The sequence below is a fragment of the Callithrix jacchus genome, chromosome 10 (assembly GCF_049354715.1).
Source record: "Callithrix jacchus isolate 240 chromosome 10, calJac240_pri, whole genome shotgun sequence".
NCBI lineage: Eukaryota > Metazoa > Chordata > Mammalia > Primates > Cebidae > Callithrix > Callithrix jacchus.
The window spans coordinates 45,251,794-45,259,015 of NC_133511.1; positions in this window are offsets into that span (position 1 = coordinate 45,251,794).

The following is a 7,222-nucleotide window of genomic DNA, read 5'->3' on the forward strand; positions in this document are numbered from 1 at the left end:
GCTGATTTTTTTTTTCAGTTCAATGAGATACTCCTCTTTATGCTTTGATTTGACCTTAAATCCTGATATTAACACACCATACCAATATTCCATAATCGATCCATCCTGGGTGGTGGAACTGAGGGTCTCTGTATGGTTGAACCCTGTGTGGCATCACTAAGCTACTAAGGTAGCTTAAAGCTCAGTATTTTGTTTGTCACACATTTGTTTTGGACTTAACCACACCAGAAATTTAAAGATTTATAATGAAAATACTGGAAAAAATCAGACCCCTGTTTGATGAAAACGGTAAACAATGGAATCCTGGACATCTGGGAACAATTTAGGACTTTCTGGAGCAGGAATGTGAGGCTGTCATAGAAGAGGGTGTCAACACACCTTACCTAGACTTTGGCATGGGGAAAACCATCTTTCCATGGCACACAGAGGACATGGACCTTAACAACATCAACTACCATCACTTCAGGGAGCCCCTATCTTGGCATGCAGTGTCCCCAAACCATAGTCAGCACCTGGAATGCCTGGCCAGGAAGCTGTTCCCAGGGTTATGAGGCCTTCCTGTGGCACAAGATGGCCCTCATCTTGCCCACAGTGCTCATGCAGAATGGAATTCCTTTCAAGCACATGACTCAGGAGGCTGGAGAGTTCATGGTGACATTTCCTTATGGCTACCACACAGGCTTCAGCTCCACAGACACCATCAATTTCACCACCCAAGATGGGTAGATGATGGCACTATGGCCTCTCAGTGTAGCTGTGGGGAGGGCAGGGAGGCCTTTTCCATGGGTGCCTTCATGCACATCATGAAACTGGATCATTGTGAGCTATCAAAGCTAACAAGATGAGGCCACTGTGGCTCATAGGGAGCCCAGGGTGCTGGTCAACCAGGACCTGGGTGGCCTGTTTCTCTTCCTGGACCTGACCACTTCTAGGCCTGTGGTCCTGGATGTTGAGACCCACCACTGAGCCTATATGTACCAGTTGCAGTTTCCCTGGTACCTCTTGGCAGCCCAGGAAACTGATGTCCATCCAATGGTGACTACCCCCAGAAGCTCCCAAGAACACATCATGGCCCATCATCTATCATGGGTCTGTTTACTTTGGTTCTCTGCCTGTCACCTGGCAGACATGGTCGTGGTGGTCTTCTTTAGAAACCAGAGCTCAGCGGGGGATCCTCCAGTCTGCCACCAAGTGGCATAGCACACAGAGCTCTCGATATCCAGGCTTATCCTCTACTTGGAATGGACCTTTTGATAGACAGTCCTGTATCTCTCAGGCTGTTATGAACACTGGTATAAAAGTATCTTTGTGAGTCCCTGGTAATACCATCTTAATCACCTTGCAGAAATTCCATATTCTTCCTTGAACATCAGTCATATTCCTTTGCATCTACCTTGAATGGAGATTTGATATACATCTATAGTAAATTAGTTTTTAATATCATCTTAATTTTACAAATTGTAATTAGATTGAATTTGAATTAAATTTAAATGTTAGATTAAAAATTAATTGTGTCACTTCTCATGAATTTGGGGAAACTACTGACAGCAACATACCTTTTACTCCTCTACCAAGTATTTGAACACTAACATTTATTACTATTTGGGAGAATTCATGGATCTCTCAGTTCTATCCTGGGTCCTAGGTTTAGGAGTCTAGAGATCTTTTCAATATTCCCTCATCATGGATGTCTCCTTGGCTTTGAAACAGCATTTTTATTCTTCAAATAGACAGTAGAGCTTGGGGAAACGTGTGTTCCACATCTTTTTATTCCTGCTGGCGGTAGCTCACTATAGGTACACTGTGGTTCTGTGGGAAGCTGGGCATGGTGACCAGGTGGCTGTGTGGAGCCAGAAAGCTCTTGCCAAGCTCACAGCCAGGACTGTACGTGCATTGAACACAGGATCCCTTTACCTGACACAGAACCGGCAGTGCAAAGCTTGTGGCTTCTCTAAGAGTGAGCGTGGCTGGGTAATGGGAGCTGCTTCAAGTGGGTGTCCGTCTTCCTGGCCATCTACTTTCAGAGGTTGCCAAAGTCCTGACTGCGTCCTCTTAGGGTGAGCACTTGCCCAGAGAATCCAGAGGTGAGTGTCCCAGGCCCCCGTGCTGAGCTCAGGCAGTGCTTGGGAGAGGGTTATCCAGGGAGTTTTTGTGCTGGCCTTGTGTTTCTAGGAGGAAATCGGGAGGGGCAGGCATGGGCTACAGGGTCCAGAGAGGATTTTACCACAGAGGTAGAGAAGAACGTTCTGGTAAAGTCTCATTTCCCTTCTCTTTTCCTCCTCAGGACAAGCTCCATGAGGACATGGGGCAGGCTTAGGGCCAGGAGCTTGAGATCTAGCTTAGAAGTCATGTGAATTTAATTAAGGAAAAATTATAGTTTGTAAGAAACAAGTTAGAGTAATATTTGAAAAACTGGAGAATTTAAGTCACTTTATTGCGTTGAAGACAAAAAATCGGACACGTGAGGATGTAGAAAAGTAACAAGCTTAATAATAAGGTACACTATATGCACCTGGTGATACAGAATACTCTTTTTTTCAAGGACGAATGAATGATTCACAAAATTTGGCAGTCTTTAACAGTGAAAACAAAACATCAATAACTTATCAAAAGAAAAATGCAATAAAATTAGAAATCGATTTTAAAAATAGAAAAGGTAGAGATGCTTTTTCCTGAAAGGTGAACATTCCTTACTGGGCAAACTTTAAGAGGAAAACGCAAGCCAAAACAGCCAAGTTCCATTGGCTTTTCAAAGCTGTGGTTTATTTGACATTGTTCATTCATTGGCTCAGTTCCATAAACAAGTCCCAGTAAGTGAGCAAGACAGTTTTTATCGACAATGTGTGCCATGCAGAAACTAAAGCAGAAGGCCAGGAGGGGGCCCACTAGAAGCAGCCCCCACCACACAGCCACGCTCACTCTTAAAGAAGCCACAGGCTTTGCACTGCCCGTCCTGTGCCAGGTAAAGGGATCCTGTGAGCGTCAGTGCATGGACAGTGCTGGTGAACGCTTGACGAGAGCTTCCTGGCTCCACACAGCCACCTGGTCACCATGCCCAGCTTCCCACAGAGCCACAGTGTACCTATAGTGAGTTACCACCAGCAGGAATAAAAAGGTGTGGAACTCTTCATTGAACCTTGAAACATTATGATAATGCTGTTTCAAAGCCAAGGAGGCATCCATGATGAGGGAATATTGAAAGGATCTCTAGATTCCTATATCTGGGACCCAGGATAGAACTAACCAATCCATGAATTCTCCCAAGTGATAATAAATGTTAGTGTTCAAATATTTGGTAGAGGAGTACACAGTATGTTCCTGTCAGTAGTTTCCCCAAATTCTTTGACACAATTAATTTTTAATCTAACATTTTAATTTAATTTAAATTCAATCTAGTTACAATTTATAAAATTAAGATGATTTAAAAACTAATTTACTACAGATATATATCAGATCTCCAGTCAAGGCAGATGCAAAGGCATATGACTGATATTTAAGAAAGGATATGGAACTTCTAAAAGGTGATTAAAATGGTTTTACCAGGGACTCACACAGACACTTTCACACCAGAGTTTATAACAGCACCATGCACACAGCCAAAAGGAGGAAACAACCCAAGTGTCCATCCATGGATGTTTGGATTAAACAAAATGTGATGCAGACATATGATGGAATATTATTCAGCCTTGAAAAGGAAGGAAATTCTGACACATGCTGCAATGTAGATGAACCCTGAGGAAGTCATACTAAGTGAAATAACTGGAGGTAAAAGGACAAATATTCTATCATTGCACTTATATGAGGTATCTAAAATAGCGAAATTACTAGCGAAATGAAACAAGGGACATGAGCACTTGGGCAGGCTATAATGAGTTGTTACTATTTAATGGGTGGAGTCCTAGTCTGTGATGATAAAAAAGTTCTGGATATTGAGAGTACGACGATGGTGTCCTTAAAGAAACTAAACTACACACTTAAAAAGATGAAAATGGTAATATGTGTATATTCTATTCCAACAAAGATAAGTAACAAATGAAAGAAAAAGTTACATGCTACTAATAAGAACTATTTTCTTTTTTAAATTTTGTGTTTTTTTAAATTAAACTTTAAGTTCTGGGGTACATGTGCAGAACGTGCAGGTTTGTTACATAGGTATACATGTGCCATCCCCCCATCATCTACATTAGCTAATACTATCCCTCCCTGATCCCCCATCCCCTGCTATTCCATCCCTAATCCTGCACCCCCAACAGGCCCCAGTGTGTGATCTTCCCCTCCCTGTGTACATGTGTTCTCATTGTTCAACACTCATTTATGAGTGAAATATGTAGTTTAGCTTTCTGTTCTTGTGTCAGTTTGCTCATAATGATGGTTTCTCTGGAGGGAACTCTTGTCCAGCAAGAGGTTTCCAACCCGAGTTGGGAGTGCGCAAGAAGAAAAGGAGACAGGACAGCTGGGGTCAGGAGGGCTGAGAGAGATAGTGTTCCAACAGCAACTTTATTCTTCCAAGGCTCAGAATATATACATTCTCAAGATCGTCTAAATCACAAGTTCCATACAATAAATTGACAGCTAAGCAATAAGAAGCTATAGAAGATAATAATATCTTTGGTGCTCAAAAATATGTTTACATAGCAAGAAACATTGTTCCTCATGAGTGCATGACCATCTGGTTTCGCCCATCTAGTTATCTTTTAGCTAGATTCTCCTCTTTTTTTTTGTCCCTGACTTCCTTATCTTGACTTCCCTCTGTCTGGTGACTCTGCTTCTGGGCTCAACCTCCCATATTGTGAAACCTGCTCTGCAAGCTTTCACACGGGAGGGCTCCCAACAGGTTTGCAGCTTCCTCCATGTCCCTGAAAAGGACATGAACTCATCCTTTTTTAAAGCTGCATAGTATTCCATGGTGTGTATGTGCCACATTTTCTTTATCCAGTCTATCACTGATGGGCTCCACACAGCCCATCAATAATAGATGGGTTGCTTCCAAGTGTTTGATATTGTGAGCAGTGCCACAGTAAGCATACATTTGCATGTGCCTTTATCATAGAGTGATTTGTAATCCTTTGGTATATACCTGGTAATGGGATTGGTAAGTCAAATGGAATTTCTATTTCTAACTCCTTGAGGAATCACCACACTGTCTTCCACAATAATTGAACTAATTTATACTCCCACCAACAGTGTGAAACTGTTCCTATTTCTCCTTTTCTTCCAATGTGAAATTTAGCCTTTTGCTTCATAGTTTTTCTATGTCCCTTTGGTCTGCATTTCTTTGATACTAAGATCTACCACTCCTCTTTTCTTTTGCTTATATTTTCCTTGATAGAGTTTTGCCCATTCTTTTGTTTTTCAATCATTCTGAATCACTTAGTTTTAGGTTTTCCCTGTAATAGTAGTGAATTTAAAATATGTTTTCAGGATATTCATTTCTTTGCTTGGCAGATACATATCAGGAACAATAAATTTAATAAACAGGAGACTGCCTTTGGCCTCCTTGGCTATGTATCTGTTCTTCAAGGTTAAAGAGACTGAGACAGGCACAGGCTTGAATTGTGCTTGGCTGGCACCTTCTTTGGATCTGAGGGTTAGGAGGTTATGGTTAGAGGGACAGCCACATTTGGCAATATATTCAGTAGCCATGGGTTCAAAGGATTAAGATCATGTATCAGAAGGCCTATAGCTCTAAATTCAGAGGTGCAGCACTGTCTGGCTTTAGCTCCAGGAGATCAGTCAGGGGCCCAGCATATTCTGACAACCACTGTTGGGGCCAAGACCCTGGAGGTGTAAGAGTGATCCATTGCTACAACCTCAGGCAGGTTAAAGGGGCCATGCACTCTCCAACAGCATCACTGAACAATCTTCTCAGCCTCATAATGATGTTGGGAGGAATCAGTGGAACACAGTCAGGGTGATTCAGTGTCCTGCTGCCTGGAGATGTCAGATATGGGGCAGCACACATCAAAGCATCAGATCCAAGGTCTCCAAAGGTTGAAGATGGGGACACTGCAGCTCCTGGAAGACTTGATGGGATGCTGAGATGCGAGCCTGAGAGATACATTCTTGTCTATCAAAGCTCCCTCCCAAGTAGGGGCTAAGCCTGGGGATCTAGAGCACTGTGTGCTGTACCACTTGGTGGGAGACTGGAGGATCCCCTTTGGAGCTCCTCATCCCTAAAGAAGACAACCGTGACCACATCCGCCAGGTGACAGGCAGAGAACCAAAGTAAACAGACCCATGATAGATGGTGGACCATGATGTGTTCTTGGGAGCCTCTGGGGGCAGTCAACATGGGATAGGCATCAGTCTCCTGGGCTGCCAAGGGGCACCAGGGAAACTGCAACTGGTACATATAGGCAGGACCACAGGCCTAGAAGTGGTCAGGTCCAGGATGAGAAAGAGGAGCCTCAGGCCAGGTGCAATGTCCTCCCAGCAGGAAATGAGCTCCTGGGTGGCCAGCACCCTGGGCTCCCTATGAGCCACAGTGGCCTCATCTTGCTAGCTTTGATAGCTCACAATGATCCAGTTTCATGATGTGCATGAAGGCACCCATGGAAAAGGCCTCCCTGCCCTCCCCACAGCTACACTGAGAGGCCATAGTGCCATCATCTACCCATCCTGGGTGGTGAAATTGATGGTGTCTGTGGAGCTGAAGCCTGTGTGGTAGCCATAAGGAAATGTCACCATGAACTCTCCAGCCTCCTGAGTCATGTGCTTGAAAGGAATTCCATTCTGCATGAGCACTGTGGGCAAGATGAGGGCCATCTTGTGCCACAGGAAGGCCTCATAACCCTGGGAACAGCTTCCTGGCCAGGCATTCCAGGTGCTGACTATGGTTTGGGGACACTGCATGCCAAGATAGGGGCTCCCTGAAGTGATGGTAGTTGATGTTGTTAAGGTCCATGTCCTCTGTGTGCCATGGAAAGATGGTTTTCCCCATGCCAAAGTCTAGGTAAGGTGTGTTGACACCCTCTTCTATGACATTCCTGCTCCAGAAAGTCCTAAATTGTTCCCAGATGTCCAGGATTCCATTGTTTACGGTTTTCATCAAACAGGGGTCTGATTTTTCCCAGTATTTTCATATAAATCTTTAAATTTCTGGTGTGGTCAAGCCCTATATATTTCAGAATATTTGAAAACAAATGTGTGACAAGCAAAATACTGAGTTTTAAGCTACTTTAGTAGCTTAGAGACGCCAGGCAGTCTTCAACCACAGCTTCAA